Source organism: Ranitomeya imitator, chromosome 10 (assembly GCF_032444005.1).
Source record: "Ranitomeya imitator isolate aRanImi1 chromosome 10, aRanImi1.pri, whole genome shotgun sequence".
Classification (NCBI taxonomy): Eukaryota; Metazoa; Chordata; class Amphibia; order Anura; family Dendrobatidae; genus Ranitomeya; species Ranitomeya imitator.
In genome coordinates, this window is record NC_091291.1 from 98,001,047 (window position 1) to 98,016,702 (window position 15,656).

The 15,656-nt window shown below is 44.2% G+C and overlaps 1 protein-coding gene across 8 annotated transcripts in view; it reads right to left on the minus strand.

Annotated features, from left to right (window-relative positions):
* The window catches only part of CAMTA1 (calmodulin binding transcription activator 1), a 2,164,810-nt gene that overhangs the window by 229,435 nt on the left and 1,919,719 nt on the right, over positions 1-15,656 (minus strand). The gene's annotated exons all lie outside the window — the stretch shown is intronic.

Sequence of the window (15,656 nt, forward strand, 5' to 3'; positions counted from 1 at the left end):
GTGCATAGGCAGTAACCTGCCAATCAGTGGTGGAAGTGGTGTTATACAGAGCTCATGAATATGGAAGACTACATGGCAGCAGGTTTACTAGTCCTCTAGTGTTAATCTCCTGCTGATTAAAACTGTGATTTTATCACAACTACAGCAAGCAGCCCAGTAATTGACAAATCAGGTCAGGGTATCTGTCTTTGTTTTATGCTGCTATTAGATTAGGTGGAAAGACCCTGGTTACAGATTCTCTTTAAATGGTAATAAACAGATAGTAGGAATATTCATGAGCACATACAGTATAAAGTATCTGCTTTCTTACAATGTTTTATTATATAATGCATATTTAAGCCATTGTTATAGTATATAATATATATGGATGCACAGATCCCCATAGATCATTGCTGTCCAGGAGATAAAGCCTTTTACATTTTCCCTTTCTATTACTTTGCTGCAATCAAGGCTGTGTACTCAGAGCAAGGAAACTTATATAAGTCATGGTATAATTATTTAATCTTTTCTCCCTGAAGGGCCTCTGCATTGCAGCTGTCCTGTGCTCTGCTCTGTGCTGGAGTCTGCCGGGAGTATCAGGCTACTTATAATGTACCACAGTAAAAGAGAACCTCATCTCTACCATATACTCTTTAGTTTTATTACGTGGGCCATTTATACTGTGCTATACTGTGCTGCGTATTCAGGTGCTGACACTACAGCATGTGTGGCTCTACAGTAACCATGTGATGATCCTATGGTAGGGGCCAGAGTATGATAGTTTTAAAAAGACCACCATGTACAGCCCCCCTGAATTATACTTTAAAGAAATGAGAATGAGGTCCTACCATCCACATGCAGAACAGACACAGGTTCCTTTTGCATTACCAACCTCTAGTAGGTCAATCTTAAGTCACCCACACACTTTAGATAGCTGTCAGCCTAGCGATGGTTTGGCCTATTATTTGGCCAGCAGTTATCTATCACGACTACTCCATATTACACATTGGCGCTTACTCTGCCAAGTGCTCCTGTGTTCTCTATGAGAATCCCACTGGATCTGAACCCTTGAGTCTGTGCTTTGTTGTCAGCTTCTCTGTCCACCAAACCACAGCAGGTGAACTTTTTCTCCAGGTGTTTAGTTTCTGTTATCCTTGCTTCAGTCTTTTTAGTGTAACAGGTATTTTCATTTACTTATTTGTCTGCCCTATCGCCTTTCGGTGCGGCTTTATATAATTTCCCCCTGCTGGTATTTCCTGCTGGTGATAGTCTCATTTGGATATCCAGCCATACTGCTGAAAGACCAGCTAGGGTTTATGCTCTTTACCCTGCATACTAGGAAACAGGCAGCATATTCTGTAACCTTTCTTACTTAATCCTTTACTTTGTTTTTCATGGTTTGTTTTTCTCTCTCTGCGATCTCTTCCCGTTTCAGCACACTTTCCCTTCTGCAGGTAATTTGCACTCTGCTCTACCCTCCGGCTCTTTAGGAGAAACGTGAAGCGCTCGACGGCCTTTGTAATAATAATCTTTATTTTTATATAGTGCTAACATATTCCGCAGCGCTTTACAGTTTTGCACACATTATCATCACTGTCCCCGATGGGGCTCACAATCTAGAATCCCTATCAGTATGCCTTTGGAATGTGGGAGGAAACCGGAGTACCCGGAGGAAACCCACGCAAACACGGAGAGAACATACAAACTCTTTGCAGATGTTGTCGTGGGTGGGATTAGAACCCAGGACCCCAGCGCTGCAAGGCTGCAGTGCTAACCTCTGTGCCACCGTGCTGCCCTTAGGTCCGAGTTGCCATTATCCAGTCTGTGGTTAGGGCTATCTCAACTCATGAAATAACCAATAGGGACTGCAGGGTCAGGGTCTCTATTCTGTACAGGAACTGGCAGGGTCAGTGGCAGTGTTTAGTGTTACCTATTTTCCCAAGTGAGTTGCTACACTATCATAACACCCTCTATCAGACATCTCTGTTGGTGCTTTATCTCTTAAAGAACAAAAGGATCATCAGTCTGAAATCAGACACACCATATCCTTTTCTCCCTTAAGAAAGTTGGTACCTCATACTCAGGTAAGATGAACCCATCGATATCTGCGGGTTTAGTTCAAATGAGTCTAAACTGTTTGAGGGCCTTTACTCAGTCCATATTGGACTTTTCATGAAACTATCAATAGGCAGCCCCTTGTTACTGCCAAGATTAACTTCTACCTAACCTTATATTAATAGACCCAAAAGATTGCAGAGATTTGCTTCCATGGATAATGGGTCATTAGAACATATCTATTGATAGCAGATGCAACTGTCTTGTGTTACTAGTTGCTGACCGGATAAAACATGGAAAATAAAAATATATCAGCCATTATAGCTTGTGGCTTATGAATTAGACTTAGTGCAGCCAATGACATGGTCAAAAACTTTGAATTCTCTTTTGAGATTTTACTGATATATATATAGGATCTTCAAGAGATCTAGTTTCCAGGAGGATTGTCTCATCTTCCATTCGGGGGAAACTAGAACATTGCATTTCAACTCTGTTGATTTTCTAGCTTGCTCAGGTGTTTGGTAGCCTCCTCCATTCAGACAATTTGTTTCCCGCCTATATGACCAGCTGTATTCCTCAAACACTAATTGCAAATCCCAAGTCTCCCCAAATGTGTGTTTAATTAATCTCTAGAACAAACAGAATCCATCAATTCTGTCAGAGCCAGAAAAAGTCCTGGGGTCAATAGCCAACTGCTTTTATCCTCTACTTAAAGAGAACCCATCACTTTAGAGTATCTAATGTCTTCTCAAAGTTCAGGCAATTCTCAACTATCAAGAGCTGGGACAACTAGATGTCCACTTACCTTCAGTTAAGGCTACAGTGAAATAATATCTCTATTGAATGGCCATAAGGAACTATACAGAAAAGCAGCATATATGACATTGTACAACTGCTTTATGGTCAAAGCCTCTTGACCCTTGAGCCCTCCTGTGCTTTGAAACAAGGCTTTCTTTAAAAAGCCTTAATGTGTAAGGGTTTGTCTTTGGCTCCTTTTTAAGGGAACCTCTCAACTTACACACCAAATATTCACTGGATCCTTCATGTGTTTCCTAACAAGTTCATTTTTGTGGCCTGTTTATTTTTTATGCTAACTAGTCTGTGACTAGTCGTAGGACATTGCTTTCGCAAAACTAATCATTCCACTAATAATGGTATCAGGGGTGGAAATATAATTGGTGCAACCTGTGCCAGCACACAGCGGCCCAAGATGTGAGGGAACATGTGCAGTGCGCCAATGAAGCCAGATCCATACACCCACCAAAAACTGAGCATGGACAGGGAGACCGAGATTATCCAAGAAACAGTGAGGAATTGCTCTGGCAAAACAGATCACTCACGCCCATAGGTGTTGTGAATTCTGTGGCTGAATTCACTCCTGTGGTCACAAGTGGTACTGCAGCTTCTGAGCTTCCTCCCTCGGGTGTTCTGGTGAGCTCGTTAACTGCTTCATTACTTAACTCCGCCTGATGCTGCTATCCTTGCTCCTTGTCAATGTTTCAGTGTTGGATCTGAGCTTCTCCTGATTGTTCCTGTGACCTGCTGCTCTGTATAGCTAAGTGCTTTTTGCTTTTTTGTTGCTTTTTTTCTGTCCAGCTTGTCTTTTGTTTTGCTGGAAGCTCTGAGACGCAAAGGGTGTACCGCCGTGCCGTTAGTTCGGCACGGTGGGTTTTTTTTTGCCCCCTTTGCGTGGTTTTGCTTTAGGGTTTTTTGTAGACTGCAAAGTTCGCTTTACTGTCCTCGCTCTGTCCTAGAATATCGGGCCCCACTTTGCTGAATCTATTTCATCCCTACGTTTTGTCTTTTCATCTTACTCACAGTCATTATATGTGGGGGGCTGCCTTTTCCTTTGGGGAATTTCTCTGGGGCAAGTCAGGCCTATTTTTCTATCTTCAGGCTAGCTAGTTTCTTAGGCTGTGCCGAGTTGCCTAGGTAGTTGTTAGGCGCAATCCACAGCCGCTTTTAGTTGTGTTTAGGATAGGATCAGGTGTGCAGTCTACAGAGTTTCCACGTCTCAGAGCTCGTTCTTGTATTTTTGGGTATTTGTCAGATCACTGTGTGCGCTCTGATCGCTAAGCACACTGTGTTTCTGGATTGCCTTCATAACACCTGTCATTAGCAAACATAACAGTACAAGGAGCCTAACTAATGATTCTCAATAGAGGGAAAGAAAAAGTTCTGACATCATTTTTTTTTTTTTTTTTTTCTCTGCTCTGTGTTCACTTTTTTTTTTCCCCTAGACATTTGGGTGATTCTGGACACAGGTGTGGACATGGATATTCAGGGTCTGTGCTCTTCAATGGATAATCTCGTTATAAATGTACAAAAAATTCAAGATACTATTGATCAGAAATCTATGTTAGAACCAAGAATTCCTATTCCTGATTTGTTTTTTGGAGATAGAACTAAGTTTCTAAGTTTCAAAAATAATTGTAAGCTATTTCTGGCCTTGAAACCTCATTCTTCTGGTAATCCTATTCAACAGGTTTTGATTATTATTTCTTTTTTGCGCGGCGACCCTCAAGACTGGGCATTTTCTCTTGCGCCAGGAGACCCTGCATTGAGTAGTGTCGATGCGTTTTTCCTGGCGCTCGGATTGCTGTACAATGAGCCTAATTCAGTGGATCAGGCTGAGAAAAATTTGCTGGCTTTGTGCCAGGGTCAGGATGATATAGAAGTATATTGTCAGAAATTTAGGAAATGGTCAGTACTCACTCAGTGGAATGAATCTGCGCTGGCAGCTTTGTTCAGAAAGGGTCTCTCTGAGGCTCTTAAGGATGTCATGGTGGGATTTCCTATGCCTGCTGGTTTGAATGAGTCTTTGTCTTTGGCCATTCAGATCGGTCGACGCTTGCGCGAGCGTAAATCTGTGCACCATTTGGCGGTACTGCCTGAGGTTAAACCTGAGCCTATGCAGTGCGATAGGACTATGACTAGAGTTGAACGGCAGGAATACAGACGTCTGAATGGTCTGTGTTTCTACTGTGGTGATTCCACTCATGCTATTTCTGATTGTCCTAAGCGCACTAAGCGGTCCGCTAGGTCTGCCGTCATTGGTACTGTACAGTCCAAATTCCTTCTGTCCATTACCTTGATATGCTCTTTGTCGTCGTTTTCTGTCATGGCGTTTGTGGATTCGGGCGCTGCCCTGAATCTGATGGATTTGGATTATGCTAAACGTTGTGGGTTTTTATTGGAGCCTTTGCGGTGTCCTATTCCATTGAGAGGAATTGATGCTACACTTTTGGCCAAGAATAAACCTCAATACTGGGCCCAGCTGACCATGTGCATGGCTCCTGCATATCAGGAAGTTATTCGCTTTCTGGTGTTGCATAATCTGCATGATGTGGTCGTGTTGGGGTTGCCATGGCTACAAACCCATAATCCAGTATTGGATTGGAATTCCATGTCGGTATCCAGCTGGGGTTGTCAGGGGGTACATGGTGATGTTCCATTTTTGTCGATTTCGTCATCCACCCCTTCTGAGGTCCCAGAGTTCTTGTCTGATTATCAGGATGTATTTGAAGAGCCCAAGTCCGATGCTCTACCTCCGCATAGGGATTGTGATTGTGCTATCAATTTGATTCCTGGTAGTAAATTCCCTAAAGGTCGATTATTTAATTTATCCGTGCCCGAACACGCCGCTATGCGCAGTTATGTGAAGGAATCCCTGGAGAAGGGACATATTCGCCCATCGTCATCACCACTGGGAGCAGGGTTCTTCTTTGTAGCCAAGAAGGATGGTTCGCTGAGACCGTGTATTGATTACCGCCTTCTTAATAAGATCACTGTTAAATTTCAGTATCCCTTGCCATTGTTATCTGACTTGTTTGCTCGGATTAAGGGGGCTAGTTGGTTCACTAAGATAGATCTTCGTGGTGCGTATAATCTGGTGAGAATCAGGCAAGGAGATGAATGGAAAACTGCATTCAATACGCCCGAGGGTCATTTTGAGTATCTAGTGATGCCGTTCGGACTTGCCAATGCTCCATCAGTGTTTCAGTCTTTTATGCATGACATCTTCCGTGAGTATCTGGATAAATTCCTGATTGTTTACTTGGATGACATTTTGATCTTCTCAGATGATTGGGAGTCTCATGTGAAGCAGGTCAGAATGGTTCTTCAGGTCCTGCGTGCTAACTCTTTGTTTGTGAAGGGATCAAAGTGTCTCTTCGGTGTGCAGAAAGTTTCATTTTTGGGGTTCATCTTTACCCCTTCTACTATCGAGATGGATCCAGTTAAGGTCCAAGCCATCCAGGATTGGATTCAGCCGACATCTCTGAAAAGTCTGCAAAAGTTCCTGGGCTTTGCTAATTTTTATCGTCGCTTCATCTGTAATTTTTCTAGCATTGCCAAACCATTGACCGATTTGACCAAGAAGGGTGCTGATTTGGTTAATTGGTCTTCTGCTGCTGTGGAAGCTTTTCAGGAGTTGAAGCGTCGTTTTTGTTCTGCCCCTGTGTTGTGTCAGCCAGATGTTTCTCTTCCGTTCCAGGTCGAGGTTGATGCTTCTGAGATTGGAGCAGGGGCGGTTTTGTCACAGAGAGGTTCTGATTGCTCAGTGATGAAACCATGTGCTTTCTTTTCCAGGAAGTTTTCGCCCACTGAGCGTAATTATGATGTGGGCAATCGAGAGTTGCTGGCCATGAAGTGGGCATTCGAGGAGTGGCGTCATTGGCTTGAAGGAGCTAAGCATTGCGTGGTGGTATTGACTGATCATAAGAACTTGACTTATCTCGAGTCTGCCAAGCGCTTGAATCCTAGACAGGCCCGTTGGTCGTTATTTTTTGTCCGCTTCGACTTTGTGATTTCGTACCTTCCGGGCTCTAAAAATGTGAAGGCGGATGCTCTGTCTAGGAGTTTTGTGCCCGACTCTCCGGGTTTATCTGAGCCAGCGGGTATCCTCAAGGAAGGAGTCATTGTGTCTGCCATCTCCCCTGATTTGCGGCGGGTGCTGCAAAAATTTCAGGCAAATAAACCTGATCGTTGTCCAGCAGAGAAACTGTTCGTCCCTGATAGGTGGACTAATAAACTTATCTCTGAACTTCATTGTTCGGTGTTGGCTGGTCATCCTGGAATCTTTGGTACCAGAGAGTTAGTGGCTAGATCCTTCTGGTGGCCATCTCTGTCACGGGATGTACGTACTTTTGTGCAGTCCTGTGGGATTTGTGCTAGGGCTAAGCCCTGCTGTTCTCATGCCAGTGGGTTGCTTTTGCCCTTGCCAGTCCCAAAGAGGCCTTGGACACATATTTCGATGGATTTCATTTCTGACCTTCCCGTTTCTCAAAAGATGTCAGTCATTTGGGTGGTCTGTGATCGCTTTTCTAAAATGGTCCATCTGGTGCCCTTGGCTAAATTGCCTTCCTCCTCTGATTTGGTACCTTTGTTCTTTCAGCATGTGGTTCGGTTGCATGGCATTCCTGAGAATATTGTTTCTGACAGAGGTTCCCAGTTTGTTTCAAGGTTTTGGCGAGCCTTTTGTGGTAGGATGGGCATTGAACTATCCTTTTCCTCGGCTTTCCATCCTCAGACTAATGGCCAGACCGAACGAACCAATCAGACCTTGGAAACATATCTGAGATGTTTTGTTTCTGCAGACCAGGATGATTGGGTGTCCTTTTTGCCGTTGGCTGAGTTCGCCCTTAATAATCGGGCCAGCTCGGCTACCTTGGTTCCTCCATTTTTTTGCAATTCTGGGTTCCATCCTCGTTTCTCTTCAGGACAGGTTGAGTCTTCGGACTGTCCTGGTGTGGATTCTGTGGTGGATAGGTTGCAGCAGATCTGGACTCAGGTAGTGGACAATTTGATCTTGTCCCAGGAGAAAGCTCAACTTTTCGCTAATCGCAGACGCCGTGTGGGTCCCCGACTTCGTGTTGGGGATCTGGTTTGGTTATCTTCTCGTCATATTCCTATGAAGGTTTCCTCTCCTAAATTTAAACCTCGTTTTATTGGTCCGTATAGGATTCCTGAGGTTCTCAATCCTGTGTCTTTTCGTTTGACCATCCCAGACTCCTTTTCCATACATAATGTATTCCATAGGTCGTTGTTGCGGAGATACGTGGCACCTATGGTTCCATCTGTTGAGCCTCCTGCCCCGGTTTTGGTGGAGGGGGAATTGGAGTATATTGTGGAGAAGATTTTGGATTCTCGTGTTTCTAGATGGAAACTCCAGTATCTGGTTAAATGGAAGGGTTATGCTCAGGAAGATAATTCCTGGGTTTTTGCCTCTGATGTTCATGCTTCCGATCTTGTTCGTGCCTTTCATGCGGCTCATCCTGGTCGGCCTGGGGGCTCTGGTGAGGGTTCGGTGACCCCTCCTCAAGGGGGGGGTACTGTTGTGAATTCTGTGGCTGAATTCACTCCTGTGGTCACAAGTGGTACTGCAGCTTCTGAGCTTCCTCCCTCAGGTGTTCTGGTGAGCTCGTTAACTGCTTCATTATTTAACTCCGCCTGATGCTGCTATCCTTGCTCCTTGTCAATGTTTCAGTGTTGGATCTGAGCTTCTCCTGATTGTTCCTGTGACCTGCTGCTCTGTATAGCTAAGTGCTTTTTGCTTTTTTGTTGCTTTTTTTCTGTCCAGCTTGTCTTTTGTTTTGCTGGAAGCTCTGAGACGCAAAGGGTGTACCGCCGTGCCGTTAGTTCGGCACGGTGGGTTTTTTTTTTGCCCCCTTTGCGTGGTTTTGCTTTAGGGTTTTTTGTAGACTGCAAAGTTCGCTTTACTGTCCTCGCTCTGTCCTAGAATATCGGGCCCCACTTTGCTGAATCTATTTCATCCCTACGTTTTGTCTTTTCATCTTACTCACAGTCATTATATGTGGGGGGCTGCCTTTTCCTTTGGGGAATGTCTCTGGGGCAAGTCAGGCCTATTTTTCTATCTTCAGGCTAGCTAGTTTCTTAGGCTGTGCCGAGTTGCCTAGGTAGTTGTTAGGCGCAATCCACAGCCGCTTTTAGTTGTGTTTAGGATAGGATCAGGTGTGCAGTCTACAGAGTTTCCACGTCTCAGAGCTCGTTCTTGTATTTTTGGGTATTTGTCAGATCACTGTGTGCGCTCTGATCGCTAAGCACACTGTGTTTCTGGATTGCCTTCATAACACCTGTCATTAGCAAACATAACACATAGGGGCATGATAACATTATTAGTGGGACAATTAGCCAAGAGAAAGCAAGGCCCCCATTACTTGTCACCCACCAATTAACATTTCACGATCCCAGTTATAAAATTGATTTTAGACATATTCAAAAACAAATAAGCCACGAAAAGGGTCTTGTTAGGAAATACCTAAATGTTTCAATAAATACATGGTGGCGGTTTGTAGGGCTAGGGGAAGCGGGCAGGTTCCCTTTAAAGTTTTACATGGGTCACATTTTCCCATTAATCTTCATTAGAAAGTAAAACTCAATTATTCCTCATATGAACAAAGTGAAAAATAGAAACATAAGTAATCAAACTGGAAACAAAACTTATAATGAAAACATATTGTCTACAAATAAATACATCACTCTGTGTTGAAAAGAAAGTTGGACGAAATAGCAGTGAGAAAAGAATCTGCACACTTCATTTAGAACATGAAATCAGTCTTCATCTTGAGGACAGGAGAGGAAATATTGCGTAAGATGGTGCATTCATCTTGTAGACATCTAAAAGAAACACTTCCAGCCTTCTTTGTCCGTACTCTGTCTCAGTAACTCAGCTCAGTGCATTTTGACGCAAACTAAGCGGTCTCTATTTTGGTTCTCCTTGCTTTTTTTTGTAGTTTTGTAGTATCTGTCATGCCACTTGATCACTGCTATAGAGGAAGTGTGATTAAAGATACCAAATGGAGAATTTAAAGGGTCACTGGTACAAAGAATATTATCTCGGTTTCCTCTGCCGAAGATTACAATCTATTGTTCCCTGTTATCAGCCATTTCAAACCAGGTGTGGGCTTGCTGCAGTGCTCTGTTGTGAATTCTGTGGTCAAGCTCCCTCCTGTGGTCATGAGTGGTACTTCGGCTGGTTCTTTCTATGAGCTTCCTCTGGTGGATGTGAGTGGGGCTGTGGCTTCTGAGTTTCCTTCCTCAGGTGACGAGGTTAAGTCGTTAGGTGCTGCTCTATTTAACTCCACCTAGTTCTTTGTTCCTGGCCTCCAGTCAATGTTCCAGTATTGGTCTTGCTATCTCCTGGATCGTTCTTGTGGCCTGTCTGCTCTGCATAAGCTAAGTTTTGCTTATGTTACTTTTGTTTGCTATATTTTCTGTCCAGCTTGCTATATTGGTTTTTCTTGCTTGCTGGAAGCTCTGAGATGCAGAGGGAGCACCTCCGTACCGTTAGTCGGTGCGGAGGGTCTTTTTGTCCCCTCTGCGTGGTTGTTTGTAGGTTTTTGTGCTGACCGCAAAGCTATCTTTCCTATCCTCGGTCTATTCATTAAGTCGGGCCTCACTTTGCTAAAATCTATTTCATCTCTGTGTTTGTATTTTCATCTTACTCACAGTCATTATATGTGGGGGGCTGCCTTTTCCTTTGGGGAATTTCTCTGCGGCAAGGTAGGCTTATTTTTCTATCTTCAGGGCTAGCTAGTTTCTCAGGCTGTGCCGAGGCGCCTAGGTCTGGTCAGGAGCGCTCCACGGCTACCTTTAGTGTGGCATGATAGGATTAGGGATTGCGGTCAGCAGAGTTCCCACGTCTCAGAGCTCGTCCTATGTTAGTAACTAACAGGTCACTTGTGTGCTCTTAACCACTAGGTCCATTGTGGTTCTGAATCACCTGTTCATAACAGTGCTCTTCACTGGGATAACAGATTGTCCAGCTTTCCAGGGTTATGACTCATGCAGAAGTCCATGCAAATTGGTCCGACCACGGACTGCAATGCCCGGACTGGTCGCGGTTCTCCTGACCCAAGCATAGAAATACACAAAGCTGTCACACTCAGGTCAAGAAAGCCATGGCCAGTCCATGCATTAGCAGTCCGTGGTTGGACCGATTGGCACCGATGTCTGAATGAGCCTTTAGAAATATATGAATGTGATCCATATATGCTGATGCTTAATAGACTGTGTGCTCTGTGTCAAGAAGCTGCATAGAAATCATCTTCTCACTGGTTAACTATGCAGAGACAAATGTACAGCCGAACACTACTGAAGGGCTCTCCATCCATTATGACGGTAGTTTGTGCACCGCCTCCCCATTCTGCCACTGACTTTGTTAATTACGATTGATAACTTTGCACTGTTACAATGTAAGCATTTCCAACCTCGATGATACATCGCTACCAGGAAAAAGCAGCTAATTACAAAGTGGGACACTGAGGAGCTAGAAGGTGAGTTAAGGAGGGAGTTCACCAATAGATGCAATAATATTTCCTGTATTATCATAAATTTGGAATTTTTATAATTGCCAACTATCACATTTAAATGATCAGTACAACCAAAAGGACATCGTCTATATAATGTACCCATAAGGGTACTTTAGACATTCAGATGTCATTCCTTTCACTGAAGACCAGGATTTCCTCCCTCCAACCCAGGAATAGATTTGCGTACGTAGGGGCACAAGGGCTCCCCATCGCAGTACCCCTGAGCTGGTGGAACTAGTAGGGGCACAAGGGCTCCCCATCGCAGTACCCCTGAGCTGGTGGAACTAGTAGGGGCACAAGGGGTCCCCATCGCAGTACCCCTGAGCTGGTGAAACTAATGTCCGTCAAATAAAAAATAATTGTGCTCAAGAATGAACAACAGGATCCTTCAGTCATGAGTCAATTTAAAGAAGTTCTCTAGGAATTGCAAAAAATAATACAAGACTAATAATGCCAATAAAAGTAAGTTCCTAAATATGTTCATTTAGCAACTCAGGATTTTTTTGTAGGGAATTAATCAGTATATTAGATAAATGTGGTTATCATCTTGTTACACTTAAATAAAACTGTCCCACATTGTTAATATGTCAGATACGTGTGACGATGTGCAGAAAGTATAGCTATTCGATGCTGCTGTGACCAGGAGATAACTGGACAGTACGTATAGATCAGGGATGTCAAACTCAAACATATAGAGGGCCAAAATTAAAAACTTGGACAAATTCACAGGCCAATGTTGATATTTAATTAAAGAAAGTCTACAACTGAGGCAGTTATCAAATATAATGATGAAACTTTTCACATGGAAACAAATTTAAAGGGGCTGTCCAAATAACAAAGTACATTTAAACTAATAGACCATTAAGAGAACCTGTCAGCAGGATTAATCCCTATAAACTAAAGGCATGTCCGCAATGGCGCTATGATGCTGATTAATATTATACCTGATATAAAGGGATCCGCTCAGTGGCTGAGGAATATTCACCTTGTGAAGTTTTCATAAAATTGCGTCTTCTGTGCTTCTCTATGCTGCGGGGCGGGACGTGAGGGCAGGGCCTTTTTCTGGTTCTCCACCCCCATTAGCCTCCTCTGCTTCTTGTGCAGGTCACTGATTATTTAGTGACCTGCCTCCTTTTAAAAATTCTGCACCGTTACCATCACTGTGAGTCAACGTCCTGTGTGTCGGACTTCAATAAAATGGCGCTGGAGGCGGTGCATACACAAATCGGGATTTAAGCTCGATACATTTCTCACCGAGCCGAAATCTCAATCTTTCGCATAGTTCTATGAGGCCTACACATATATTATCAAGGCAATTGTAGGCTTTGAAGTGCTGTGATTCCCGAAGGATCAGTTCAATATGAATAAAAGTGTTTGGAAAAAAACTCTTTAAATATTTCAAATTCTAGTTTCAAAATATATTTCAAAAGGTATTTCCAGTATTAGATCATATAGACAGGGTGGACAGCCGTGTGAGCAGCTTCTTACAGCCACTTTCCTGGTATATCCAGTGATTGATCAGATAGAGTGGACAGCAGTGTGAGCAGCCTCTTCTTACATCAGCACCACTAGTATCTCCAGTATTGGATCAGGTAGACAGGATAGACATTGATGTGAGTAGCCTCTTCTTCAGCACTCCTAGTATCTCCAGTTTTACATCAGATAGACAGGGTTGGCAGCAGTATGAGCAACCAATTCTTACCTCAGACCTGCTGGTATCTTCAGTATGAGATCAGATGGTCAAGGTGGACAGCAGTGTGAGCAGCCTCTTCTTACCTCAGACCTGCTGGTATCTCCAGTATGAGATCAGACAGACATGGTGGACAGCAGTGTGAGCAGCCTCTTCTTACCGCAGAACTGCTGGTATCTCCAGTATGAGATCAGATAGACAGGGTGGACAGCAGTGTGAGCTGCCCCTTACCTCAGAACTGCTGGTATCTCCAATATGAGATGAGATAGACAAGGTGGACAGCAGTGTGAGCAGCTTCTTCTTACTTCAGGACATCTGGTATCTCCAGTATGAGATCAGATGGTCAGGGTGGACAGCAATGTGAGCAGCCTCTTCTTACCTCAGACCTGCTGGTATCTCCAGTATAAGATCAGATAGACATGGCGAACAGCAACGTGAGCAGCTTCTTCTTACTTCAGGACAGCTGGTATCTCCAGTATGAGATCAGATGGTCATGGGGGTCAGCAGTGTGAGCAGCTTCTTCTTACCTCAGAACTGCTGGTATCTCCAATATGAGATGAGATAGACAAGGTGGACAGCAGTGTGAGCAGCTTCTTCTTACTTCAGGACAGCTGGTATCTCCAGTATGAGATCAGATGGTCAGGGTGGACAGCAGTGTGAGCAGCCTCTTCTTACCTCAGACCTGCTGGTATCTCCAGTATAAGATCAGATAGACATGGCGGACAGCAGTGTGAGCAGCTTCTTCTTACTTCAGGACAGCTGGTATGTCCAGTATGAGATCAGATGGTCATGGTGGACAGCAGTGTGAGCAGCCTCTTCTTACCTCAGACCTGCTGGTATCTCCAGTATAAGATCAGATACACATGGTGGACAGCAGTGTGAGCAGCTTCTTCTTAGGGTACCGTCACACTGAAACGACGCTGCAGCGATATGACAACGATGTCGATCGCTGCAGCGTCGCTGTTTGGTCGCTGGAGAGCTGTCACACAGACAGCTCTCCAGCGACCAACGATCCCGAGGTCCCCGGGTAACCAGGGTAAACATCGGGTTACTAAGCGCAGGGCCGCTCTTAGTAACCCGATGTTTACCCTGGTTACCAGCGTAAACGTAAAAAAAACAAACATTACATACTTACATTCCGTGTCTGTCCTCCGGCGCCGTGCTCTCCTCTGCACTGTCAGCACCGGTCAGCCGTAAAGCAGAGCGGTGACGTCACCGCTGTGCTTTCTGGCTGGCCGGCGCTGACACAGGATGCAGGAGGAGTGCAGAGAAGCACAGCGCCAGGGACAGACAGCTGAAGGTAAGTATGTAGTGTTTGTTTTTTTTAGTTTTACGCTGGTAACCAGTGTAAACATCGGGTTACTAAGCGTGGCCCTGCGCTTAGTAACCCGATGTTTACCCTGGTTACCAGTGAAGACATCGCTGAATCGGCGTCACACACGCCGATTCAGCGATGTCAGCGGGAGATCCAGCGACGAAATAAAGTTTCAGACGATCTGCTACGACGTACGATTCTCAGCGGGGTCCCTGATCGCAGTAGCGTGTCAGACACAGCGAGATCGTAACGATATCGCTGGAACGTCACGGATCGTGCCGTCCTAGCGATCAAAGTGCCACTGTGTGACGGTGCCCTTACTTCAGGACAGCTGGTATCTCCAGTATGAGATCAGACAGACAGGGTGGACAGCAGTGTGAGGCCTCTTCTTTCCTCAGCATCTATCGTGGCTCCAGTATTAGATCAAATAGACAGGATGGACAGCACTATGTGTGACTTCTTCTTATCTCAACACTGCTGGCATCATTAGTATTAAATCAGAAAGGCAGGGTGGACAGCAACACCTCTGGTGTCTCCAGTTTTTCAGTATTAGATCATAATATCTTCTGAAATCACATCTTCCATTAACGACATGGGTGAAACTTCCTAATGCACATGCTCACAGGCTCCTGTACTAATGACATGCTAAGACAAGTTTGGCAGAAATGTAATGTACTGCAGTGATTACTTCTGTAGACAAAACAAGTGTCATTTGCTAATTTAATGTATTTATGAATTTATTCATAATGACATTTTCTTTCTTTTTATTTTTTCAATTCCTGGAGAACATCTTTAAATTTTATGTTTTCCGTATATGATAAAAGTGCCCAATAATCTGCAATAGGCACAGGTAATTGCTGTAATATAAAGGGTGAAGGAAAGTTGTACATGGACTTTTGTCCTGTCCAGGAAGTGCTCCCCTTCAAGTGCAAAAGCTTCAAAGTTTTAGTTTAGGTGCAACATATTTCTCAGGAGGCATTGTGCTTCTACATGTCCCAGAGGGATCACACAGCATTGTGGAGGTGCTACACACATTGAGTACCAGATGTTGGGTGCTATTTATTGCTGATTTCATCCAAATTAGTAGTTGATTGCACTAATACTTCTATGACCAGTCTTTGATGGTGGTAAGATCCCCCATGTCTTAGGAACTTCTCAAGGAGGAACCACAATATTCTATATGTATCGTAGACTACCAGAGATAATTAAAACCAATGGAAATGATCAACGGGATCTCCTTTACTTGTGACCCAGGGCAGGAACCCATTTTCTATAAACTATTCCC